Source organism: Strix uralensis, chromosome 1, assembly GCF_047716275.1.
Source record: "Strix uralensis isolate ZFMK-TIS-50842 chromosome 1, bStrUra1, whole genome shotgun sequence".
Classification (NCBI taxonomy): Eukaryota; Metazoa; Chordata; class Aves; order Strigiformes; family Strigidae; genus Strix; species Strix uralensis.
In genome coordinates, this window is record NC_133972.1 from 59,763,627 (window position 1) to 59,775,757 (window position 12,131).

The window sequence follows — 12,131 nt, forward strand, 5'->3', positions numbered from 1 at the left end:
CCCTCTGTCAACGCCGAGACCCGAGAGCGTTCGCAGAGCCGCAGCCCTCGGCAGGGGCAGGCCCTGGTGCGGCACGGCACCCACCCGGCCGCGCCGCCACGGCCCGCTGGCCGCAGGACACGGGCTGCTGCCGCCACCCCTATCCCTTCCTCCTTGGAAAAGGGAACGCTGCCCGAGCGCCTGCCGCGCTGCGCCGGCCGCGCTCCCCTGAGCGCCGCACCGAGGCCCCGCCAGGGCGCCCGGGGGAGGCGGGACGGTGCCCCCAGCCACAAGGCGCCCACCGCGGCGGGAGGCGCCACTTCCCCGTTACCGGGGAAGCGATCGACACGACCTCGGGGCCGTGCCGGGCGGCCGGGGAGGGGAGTCGGTGGCGCCCGGCCGCGGCAGCGCCGAGAAGAGCGGCCGGGGAAGGGCCCAGCGAGGGGAGGGGAGGGGAGGGGAGGGGAGGGGAGGGGCCGGGCCGGGCCGGGGCCGGGCCGGGCCCGTCTCGCCCCGCCCCGCCGGCGGGGCTACGGCAAGTGCGAGGAGATAAAATGCCTCGGCTGGGCGGGCGGTGCCGGCCCGCCTCCGCGCGCTCATTCAGAGCGGGTGACGTCAGGCGCGTCACGTGCGGCCGCGCGTCACGGCGCGCGCGGGGTCCCCTCCGCCAATCCGCGGGCACTGGTGCCGGCAGAGCGCGCCGCTTCGCGCGGCGTCGCTGGCCAATCCCTTCCGCCGGCGGAGGAGGGACTTCCGCCAGGAGCCGGAAGCGGGTCTCTCATGCGAGCGGGTGGTTGAGTCTCGGCTCGGAGACGTTTCGGGCCCCGGAGCCGCCGCCGCCGCCGCCGCCTCCTCCTCCTCCGCGCCCCCCCCTCCCCGCTGTGCTGCCGCCGCCTGCTCCTCCTCCCGGCCCTCGCCCCGCTCTCCGCTCTCCTCCTCCTGGCATCCGGCGGCGGCGAGGCCCCGGCGGCGGCGGCGGCGCAGCGAGAGGCTCCGGCGCTAGCGGAAAGCCCGGCAGGAGCGAGAGGCCCCGGCGCCAGCGGAGGCCCGCCCCGCGCCCGACCGTCTTCTCCCCGTCGAGGCCCGTCCCGAGGGCGGCGGCGGTTGCTGGTGACAGGTGAGTGCGAGGGGCCTCCCGGGGCCCGCGCTTTCCCGGCACCGGCGCCCGCTCGGGCCGCTCTCCCCACCCCCCGTCCCCCGGTGTGAGGGGGAATGGCGGAGCTGGACGGGGAGAGACACTCCCCCGTTCCGCCACCCGCCACCCCCCTCGCACCGGGGAGGCGGCCGGAGCCGCCATCTTCCCACCCGAGGCGGTTCCCCGGGGAGAGGTAGGAGGGAGGAGGAGGGATCCCGGCTCGGGGCCTTGATGGTGGCGGGGGGTAGGGCGAGTCGCCGGGCTGGGCCGCCGGGGCCGCTCCCGCACCGTGGCCTCCCTGAGCGGCGCTCTCTGCCCCGGCCCCGAACGGGCTTTGCGCCCCCCCCCCCCCCCCGCGCCGGTTTGGCGCTGCAGGAGATCTCCGTGGTCCGGAGGTGCGAGCGCCTTTGGAGACCGCGGGGAACGGGGCGGGTGGTGTGTGGGCTTGCCCAGGGCACTGGCTGGATAGCGCTGTCCGCCCTGGGCGGCCGGGGAGCTGCGACCCCCCTCTCCAGGAGCGCGGCTGGAGTAAGCGGTGGCGCAGGCCGTTCCAGCCCCTCGCCGATGGCCCCGGGCAGATGCAGGGCAGCGCTGACTTTGACGAGAGCTGTGTCCGGAATAGGTGAATGGATTCCGCAGGAGCCAGCGGGCCAGCTGTGCTCGCAGGTTATGAAGCACTACTTGGAAAAGCAGCCACCACACAAATGGTGTTTCGCACCGAGGATTCTGTTGTTGTTGGGCCTTCGCTAGCTGCTTCAGCCAAGTTGTTTTCACTCTCGGTTTCAGTTTGTGTAGATGCTCAAAATTACTACGTAGCTTTGTCCACAGTCTAAACAGATGTGCGCTTGCCAAACAATGTTGTACAAGATTCCTGTGTGGCAGATAAGTATAATTATTTTTATTCTGCAGGTAAGGGAATTGAGGAAAAGTGGTTAAGACTTGCCTGTGGCCACAGAGAGAGAGCTGGTTTCAAAACCACTGTTTAAACTTGAGTCACGGTTGGGGTGAAACCATGGGAATTCTGGCTTCCCAGCCTGTGTCTTGTCTCTGGCCTAGTTTTGTTGGTCTCCGTCTGAATCCTTAGTAAAATTGGAGTAGGAATCTTAAGTACTGCTTCAGGATCTCTATTGAAAGGCTTTAACCTTTCGTGTGGTTTATGTTTCATGTCAAGCTTATCAGGTTTTTACGGATTGGATACATTTTCAAAGGTCAAAGCATGTTGTGTTCTTTTTTTAAACTTGCTGGGATTTCACAACTCTAGGGTTTTGATTCTGATCTGGTAACTGTTTTTATCAGTTGAACTTTCACTTGCTTCCTGCTGACTTGTAAGCATTTCTTCAAGTTAATTCTTGAGATATGAAGCTGATCAGCTTAATCACTATTAGAACAACATTGATATTTACTAATTTTTTTATTACTGTTATTTTTTTATGGGAAGTGAAAGGGAGGAGAAAACCAGCATGAGGCCCGATAAAGCACATAGAGAAAACAGTATGTATTTTATATGTAATGTCCGGAGGAAATTTTACTCTTCTAGGTGTGTTGCCATTTATATGTGTATACCATGTATACGGAAGCTGAAATTTCTCTTATGTTTAATTGGTTTTACAATTCTGGGAAGAAAAAAAATCCTAATTGAAACTGAAATAAAAGGTTTGCGTAAATGAATTAATAGAAAACATTTGACCTTTTGGATGATCCTAAATAAGTGACTGTGTATTTTCATGGTATATAATCAGGTCCTTAAGTGCACACAATGTTCTGGGTTAGACTGAATTGTTTCCCTTGTAATTCTTTCTGTTTTTTCAAGTGTTTACACACAAGTGCCTCGAGGGAATAAAGGTGTCAGGGCAAGTGTGTTCTGCCTTGGTTGCTTTTTATGGCTTGCCCTAGTGCAAATAAACACATAGAAAGGTATGGATGACTGACATGTACATATATATTGTTTAGATATGTGGCTGGAACTTAAATCTGTTCAGTACAGAGCAAGATGGAAGATGTGGAACTGGAGGCAGCTGTGGGGGCTTTGGGATTTGGGTTTTTTTGTTTGAGACATGTGGTAACTATGTAGGCAATTTCTGGTTCTGTTTAGCCTGAAATGGAAAATAAATACAGTCAGGTTTGTCTAATCATGTTCTGTGGAGATCTGTTGCTGTGTCTCTTAAGTCTCATATCTGGCAGTGGCTTTGGCTTTAAATCAGTTGTGAGCTTAATTGGCATGGTAATATAAACTCTTTGTTAAATATTTATTACATTACCTCACAAAATGCACATGCTAGACACAGAAGAGGCATGTTTCTGGCCTTATTGCGTGACAAATCTAAAGTGACAGCTGAAAGGTAGCAAGAAAGGAATTATAAAGAACAAAGTAATTAGGTGTAGCTGTTTCATCAGTTTAATTTTTCTAAATTAGGTGGCTTTTTGGTCCTTCAGCGCCATTAATGTTTAATTCTGTGGTGCCTGTATATATTCATCAGACATTCCCATTCTCAAAAATTAATAGGTAAGGTACACAAATAAGCATGTAGAGCACTTGACTTATCTTTTCTCATGCCTGTGTTGGAAGGAGCAGGTTTTGTCAAGGGCATCGGCCTTATCGATCTTCTTGGAGAGCATTCTTGTTTTGGAGGTGTTCTGTGAAGGAAGGTGCAAAGGTGGCTGTAGAAGTAGCTAACAAATGCAGTTTCAAGAAAGCTATCACTGACACTGAGGAAAAGGCAAAAGAGACCAGATGAAGGAAGGAAAGAAACACAGTTTCAGGTCTGGAGAATATCAAGCTTTGGGAGTGTGGTTTTTTGTATGTGTATGCACACATGTGAGGAACTGTTATATGATGTAAGAAGTTGTTAAAAATGTGGTTTACATAGTGTTCTGTTCCTTTAAGCATTTACTAGCAAAATGACATTTTTAGACAAGTTTGTGTAACTCTTAGAAATAACTGTGGAAAATAATGTTTGACTGCATTTATTCTGGTATGTAATCAGTGATATTAAACTAACATGAGTATTGCAAGTTTCTTGTATTTGCATTCAAAATGGGCACACAGGTACCAGCAGGAAAGGAAGGATGTTACAAAACAGAACGTTTTAAGGAAGAAAATTAACCCCTCCCCCTACAGTTTTGAAAGAGGCAATAGTATGTGGAGAACTGTGTAGAAGATGAGAGTAAAAGCCACTCTTGTAGTAAAGGCCCTGGAAAGGTATTTGAGCAATGTGGGTTCCAAAGCAAGGCATACTAATGCTGAAACTAATACAATCGTTTTGGTCTGTACAAAACAACATCTAGACAGGTGGATTTCACCATGTAAGCCAGTCAGTTAGGAAGGGGGAAGCGATCTAAAACTTAAATTTGAAATAATGCTAGTTTTGTGTGATACCTCAAAAAAGAGAACATGTATGCATATATCCTGTTCCCCACTGAAATGGTAATGTGCTTTATCAAAGGTACCAATTGAAAATTTTGTAAATACAGTTATAAGCTAATGCTTTGGGGAAGTTCTGTGTTCTTTTCCTATGTATTAATTACTCTGTGCTAAACTCAAGACAAGCTAGTGTGTGGTAACAGTCAAACATGAAAATAGAATACCTCCGAAGCACTTTCTCTGAATATAAAACTCGATATTTCTCCTGGTCAATAAAAATAATTTGGTGCTGTAAATACTGCATAATTGAAGAAGACCCATTGCTATTTCAACAATCTGTTTCTTTCTCTTTAAGGATATGCTGTCTTTGACTGGCTCATGATAAAATATTTATTTAAAACCAGTAAGTCTGAGGAACTTGTTAGAAACAGGAGCCTAGAAGTTGATTTCTGTACCACTCATTCATTTAAATTAATCTAGCCAAGTTCCACAAAGTAGTGCAAGAGAAGCAAATTCTATTAATTGGGTCATAGCTGATATTTCTTTAGTTTTGGTCTTGTGCTGGAGCCAAAGACTTACAATTTTTTTATTGATCTTTCACATTTGTGTGTTCTGTGTGTGTTGCTGCTATGTACCCTTCCTAAAGGGGGGTGTCCCCCCTTCTATTAGGAAGCAGGTGCTACAGAGTAATACCTTCAGACAACAGAGGTACTTTGGAGTACTTAAATTAGGTGTGACTGTAATACAGCATAATTGTGCGATTAGGATAGCCATGACAGGGTTGGTTCTGTGATGTGTACTGCTGCAGGTATTTTGTGTCTGGGTATGTGTTTCAGGAACAGCAATTAACTCCAAAATTGGAAGTCTGGCAGGGGTTACTAATATGTGGCTTGCTACTTGGCCTAGAACATTGCAGGGAATTGGGGAAACGCTGTTTTGACGCCCTGATGAATCACCAATTTCTTTTGAGCCTTAATCTTTTCTAACGCTCGTTTACCATGGAGGGCTGGGCTATGCATATTCTGGATCCTGTCAGTCCAGCTCCTTAATGGGTAGTTGAATGATGTAATACAAAAGGAATCAGTCGTTCATAAGCTGAATGGATTGCCGCCTCTGCACTTCCAGCAGCTCTGTTGTTATTCGCATAAGGCTGTTGGCATGTAAGGAGCTGGTGTCCCCAAGAGTATATCCTACAGTAAAGGTTCATTCGGGATTGCTTTTATGGCCACCTAGAGTTCATGGATATCAAGTTCAGTGTACATGTATTTAAGGTGGTAGTAGTAGCTATATACGACTTCTAGTTTTGGGCTGTTGCACATATAGGTAGATGTCTGTAGGCATCTGTGTTTCTATCTGGCATGGTAGCTTACGATGAATTAGACCCAGAATGGCTTTATCTGAGGTACTCATTCCTGAAATGCCTGTATCACTTTCACTATTGAAAACAGCAAACACTGGCAACAGAGACTTTGGAAGTTACACCTTCAGATGCTATCAGGAGTTCACGTGGGACTTGTTCAGGAATATGCTGAGTTTTGAGTGTAGTTGTAGAACATACAGTTATTTTATCTTAAGCTTGTGCTGGGCATTTTGCACATCAAAATATTGTATCACTTAATTTTGCTTTTAGATTTCCTGTGTTTTCTTGCACAAGTATCAGACCAGTATTTTCCCTTCGCTTAGATTAATTCCCCCTCAACTTCATACTGGCCCTTACCTGCGAGCTTCTGGAAATAAGCAACAATGATGAAAATTAATACTTTATTGATGATATTCATAAGGTAGACTTCCATCTGTCTAGGTAATGGATTCACAAACTTACTTGAAAAAAGTATAGATTTCTGTTATTCTATTAAAAGTGTTTCTCCATATTTCTCAGCAGACCTATTCTTCTGTAAACTATTTTCAAATATTTTATAATCACAATATGTCAGTAATCTGACAGGAAATCTTGAGAAACAAAATATTAGTTAAATAGTAATTATGTCAAGGAAAATATATTTTAACTATCTGATAAATCTCATTTGTCAGAAACTTAATGAAATGCTTGAGAAGCTTTACAGTGAGGTCTCTTGGCAGCTTTATGGTTTTGGTCAGTGTTGGTATCCATAAGCATATTTTTACAGGTTGTGATGCTGTCACAGGTTGCCCCACAACAGAGTCTGACTCTGACTGTTGTTCAAACAAGGAACTGATGAATCAACAGGCCAATGTCCAAAGTAGCTTGCTTTTTTGTACCCTGGTGCTGAAGGTTTATGCTCAAATGTTTTGATGTATCCTACTGGTTTCTGATTCTTGTTCTAGGAATTTGAAAAATAGAGCAAAAGGGAAGAATGCATCAGGGCACGGTTGCTTTCAGTGCTGAGCTACCTGTATGTGCAGAATTGGCAGTCTTATCTCAAGAGTTTTGTTCCCATTCAATGTTGTTGCTGCCTGACGGATAGAGACAGAAAATGGTCAACATGTTGCTGTTTAAAAAAGCAAGGCAAACAATTTGGGCAAAATATCGTTGCCTACATTGGCATGTCTCCAAGATCTTGGATTTGTGTCCCTGTTCCTGTTTAAAGCTTGTTGTCTAATTCTTTAATAGATGTCTAAAAGATTCATATTATAAAGAAGAGGGGGATCCTTTTTTATGAACCTGTTGCAGCTTAGTTTATAATCCATTTTGTTATGATTATATTTTTTTGTTTATTAATTCACATTGTGTATTTGAACTGCCTGGATTCAAGGAATCAGTGGAATTTTTAGGAGGATCTGTGCCCAGTTATTTTGACTTGCAAGGAAGAATTTTTGTCCTTAAATCCAAGCTCAAATATTGGAAGAGTCCATCCTTTAACAGTGAGTCAAAACCTGAATTACCAGTAGTTTTGATTACAGTGATACTCTAAAAAGGTGGGGTGCTTTAACTGTGAACAAATGTGCACCCAGTAAGGTGATAGTCTTTCATACAGTGTTTTTACAGTAAGCAAGAGTTGCTTCTGATTTTGGTGAAGCCTGTAATGGAGGTTGGTGGCTTTTTTCAAAAGAGGAAGTAATACTAAAATGACTGAATTATTTGGGTTAAATTCTATTTTTGACAAAGAGGTTAATGAAATAATCATTGGCAAAAACATTAGTTTCCTTTTCTTATTACAAAACCTTAAAGTTAAATGATGCATATTTAAGTAATTTAATTTCACTTTAGATTTGGTCCTGAACAAGTTTCAAAACTTAAGTTGACATACTTTAGGTAAATGACTGTCTTTCAAGTCATCTGAAAAAAAACACCCAAACCCAGAAGCCTGAGGGGTAGTTCATCCTAGGCTTTGCAGAACAAATGTTTGTTAAAATACTCTTTGCGTAGTCGAGGATTATTGTATACATTCATGTTGGAAGAAAACTTGTGGTACCCTTTCATTTATCACTGTAATTATCAACATCTTATTTGCTTCCCTATATGCCTCTCACCTGGACTTTATGTAGATGTAGACCCTTTCCTCCCTTACTTCCCTTAGACCTGTTCTGACCAAAGATGTGTTCTAGGAGCACTGCAACAGCTGTCCCATCAGTCTGCATCAGATCTTTCTCAGAATTAGTTTTGCATGCATTTGAATTTGAGATCCTTGGTGTAAGATTTTTGCTTCCCTGAATTAGGTGTTTATTGTGTGGTCCAAGAGTGTAATGATAAAGAGATTAGCAAATCAGTTTTGAAGCTATGTGTGTGTCTTAAAGAATAATTCAAAGCACTAAAAATACTAAGTGTCCTGGAAGTTCCTAATACAGTTTTTAACCTTCTCTTGCTTAAGCACAGCACTGATTGCAGACTTGAAACGTGGAATCCAAATAGCAATATTCTAAGATAAGACCATTAAGACCTGTTAAAGAATGTCAGAATTCTAACCTCACCTTTGGAACTGCCCTAAATATTAACCTTATAGCTTCAAGGGATGCTTTTAGTCTTGTCTTTCATTATAAAATAATGCATCCTCTTCTGTCAACTCCTGAATTTTTCCGAAGAAGATAATGTCCATGAATTTCTACCCAGCAGGGCTAGATTAGTTATTTCCTTTACCTAGAGTCACAGGCAGCATCATGAGTGGGCATTGACCATTTTCTGGTTATCAGAGTAGTGAAGTGTGCAGAAAACTTAGCAATCGTATTGGTAAATCGGGAGGAGGAACACTCAGAAATCGAAACAAGGAAGTTCGTTGTTCCCAGCATTGCTAAACTGACACTCTTCATGCACTACATTTAACTTGTTCCCTCTGAGTGCTAAAGCTGATGGTACTTGGTCATCTGTCATATTTTTGAAGACCTAGTGTTTCTTTGAAGAATTAGGAAAGGCCAAATAGACCATCACTTGCTGCATCTTAGCTTTAAAAATTTGAAGTAGCTAGTAGAACATTGTAGCACTTCGCAGTTGTTTTGTGAAATAAACATAACTTGTAAAATGACAGGTCCATTTCCTGTGAGACTGGTATGCTGAGATGCTGGTGAGTCTGTTAGCCAGTCAAAGTTCGGTATCTATTCTAGTTTATACTCCAAGTCAGGAATGAGTTTCAGTCTTAAAATGACAACTGTTTCTCATGATGAAAGTACAACATTTTCTCTAAACTTTACAGCTCTGTGTAAGCTTTTAGCATACTTAATTGTTGCTTCCTTCAGCAGTGGAATAGGAAGATGGATCTTTCTGACTTCCCTTCAGTAGATACTTTAAAGACAAGGAAACCCACAAAAAACCTTGGTTAAGTGAGAGCAAGCCAGCTATGTGGGGAGGGAGGGGAAACAAGGAAAATACATTATTATGCAAGATATTATACTTGCATAATAATTCCTCATGTGTGCATGAGTTCAGAGAAGATATAACAGAATGAGACAGACTTAGTAACTGGAGTGCCAAAGTAAACTCACCTGCTGGGAATAAGATGTGTGTCAAAATGAAGAACTGTGTTTTACAGGAGAAAATATGTGAAGTTTTTCATGTGGCTTTTTCTGAGAGCCATGTTAATCATGCAGTGTCTTGATTGGCTATGGGAGGGAGTGGTATACTAAGATATGTGGAAATTTTTGAAAAGTTTCACTTTAAATCACAGTTTGTGAGTTTAAGTTACCATCTAGTGTTCTGAAAATGCCTATTTAAAAATAGTACCAAAATGAGCAGTATTTTGTAAAATCTGTAGTACAGGTATAAGCTCCTGCCCCATCCACTCCAGGGCAAGATTTAATTTTCTTTCCAATACAGCTTACTGCTTCTAGTTGATCATGTCAATGTTAGATTAATGGTTGGACTAGATGATCTTCAAGGTCATTTCCAACCTAGACGATTCTGTGTCTTGGTCTTCTGCTTTCTGGATGTGCAGAGGTGTGTGCAATTGTTAACTCATGGAACTTCAGTGCGGACAAGCAACATGGATGATGATAGTTGATGATAAATTAGAGGAGGCTTTGCATTTGATGGTGCTAAACTTCAGAAACAGATTTTTGTGATGCTTTCCTAATGTTAGCATTAAGTGAAAAAAATTAATTTCTGCATCAGTGAACAGTATTTGCCATTAAATATTGGTATTACGTTAGAAGCCTGGAATAGTCTCCCAGCTAATTTGTAAGCATAAATTTATTAAGTTTGAGAAGCTTTGGCTTTCCAAGAAAATTTAGCCTATCAAAGATCACACCAAAGCATCTCAAGTTAATATTTGTGTAGTAGATAAACAATTTTAGCGGTTAAAATTATGTATATTAGTAAAAAGACCAACCTTTTTATTTATTTGCATTACCTCCTCTTTGAGTTGTATTTACAGATCAGAATCCCGTTGCACTGGACACTGCAAGCGCAGACTGTTGCCTTGTAGCTTAGTTAAGGGTAACAGGTAAATGCAGGTCTATGGGAGCATTAGAAGAAATGAATGTGAGCAGTGGGTTAGTAAATATGATACCTGTGCCCTGAAAACCTCATCAGTTTTTAAAATATATTAATTTTTTTAAAATCTTGGGGAAGGAGGGAGCTTCCATCACATTCTACAGTTTTTGTTAACCCATGTTAGGCATAAACATTTTGGCATATGTAGTCTCTATTACATAGCTTGGAAGCAGAGGCAGGTGTGAGATGCTGTGCAGAGTCTGGGGTCTGGAACTCAAGGCTTGTCCTTCTGTAGGTACTTGAAGCATTGTTGCCCTGTGTTCAGGCTTCATTGGTTTTCTGTTTTTTATAATGCAGAAGAGCAATAGTTTGCATTGACCTGTTCTTTTCACACTTTGATTCAGTACAGGCATTCTGCTGGGATTTCTCTTGCGGGTATGTTACTGTCATCTTTTCTTTCTTTCCCTCCCTGCCCCCGCCTCTTTCTTTTGCAGTAGGAACTACCTGTGATGCTTTGTAGGCAAGAGTAATAGCAGCAGCAGTGTCATCATCTGGACTTGACAGCAAGTTTCACTCAGAACTGCAGTACTTGGTTTGCAATACTCAGCTGCTGGTGGTTTCCTAGAGAGCAGGAAGGAAGGATTAATGGCATCAGTTGTTTGACTTGGGTCTTCTCTCCTCTACTACTCTTCAGGTGGTCCCAGAAGTGTGTGCAAGCAACTACTGTGTAGTTCTCTGTTTAACTACTTGTAGAAAAGGGAATCGTTAAAATTTATTCCAATTCTGTTCTTGCTGGTGATGTTTTCTGTCCTGGAAAAAGAGATACCAGGGCTGGGAGGTAGGGAGGAGGTCAAATGCTCATGAACCGAACTGAGGGCAAGTGATGGAGTATTTTAGTGGAAAATCATCATACTTTGATGTACTTGCCTAATGTACTTGAGTGGCAAATTCTTGATCTCCTTCCTGAAAAAGATAAAAGACCTTTTTTCCTCTGGTGTGAGATCTTTTCTGCTTTTTGTAGGCCTTGGTAATGACTGTAGAATTTGTGATTCTATATTCAATGAGAAAACAGATTTTCAAGAGAGGATGGGGTTGTGGAGAATTATGGTCATAGATGCTTTATATTAAGGTGGCATCCCACCTTTTGTTTCAGAATTGTCATGGTTTAGCTGAGCTGCTAACAACTTTATGCCATTTGAGGGGTTGTTCAGACCATGTACAAATAGGGGAGTGAAAGGTTTATTTTAGTTAAGTCTGGTACTTTTTGAAATCATTATCTGATAAAAGAATATCTTATCTGACATGATAGTTATAATAGAAATTAAATATGCATCTTTATGGATAACCTTCAGGGTGTGTGCTGTTAGTCCATACAACTGAGGAAAACAAGCTTGTGGCTTTGTGATGGATGTGCTACATGAAGCAACCCCTGTTAATTAATGAGTTGGGTTTCTTAATGTTATGTGCTTCAGCCCGCAGTCAGAGTGCTGCTTCAGATTTGAAAACTGAGAACAAGCTGTAAGCAAACTGAAAACTGCTCATGACACAATCACACTTGTCTTCAAGGCACATGATACTCTTAAGGCACAAAAGTGGGTTATTCCTGTCTTGGTAGGCAGTCCTAGTATTCTTAAATGGTAAGATTTTTTTTAGGTTATATACTATTAAACATCTGGTGCATTGCATTACTGAGGAGGATATGATCCACAGGCTTATTGGTCCGTTTCTTGAGTGATGTTTGAATGCACATCAGCTAGTACCTGCCTGTAAAACTTATCATCTTGGTGTGCAAAAGGACTGTGGAAATTCTGTGTGAG

General features: G+C 43.5%; 1 protein-coding gene across 1 annotated transcript in view; it reads left to right on the plus strand.

The window, feature by feature from the left end:
* Window positions 1-732: 732 nt before the first annotated feature.
* LARP4B (La ribonucleoprotein 4B) overlaps window positions 733-12,131 on the plus strand; it is a 59,934-nt gene continuing 48,535 nt past the window's right edge. Inside the window, exon 1 of the mRNA XM_074868267.1 lies at window positions 733-1,096. The gene's annotated coding sequence lies outside the window, so the exon portion shown is untranslated. The remainder of the gene's footprint in view (window positions 1,097-12,131) is intronic.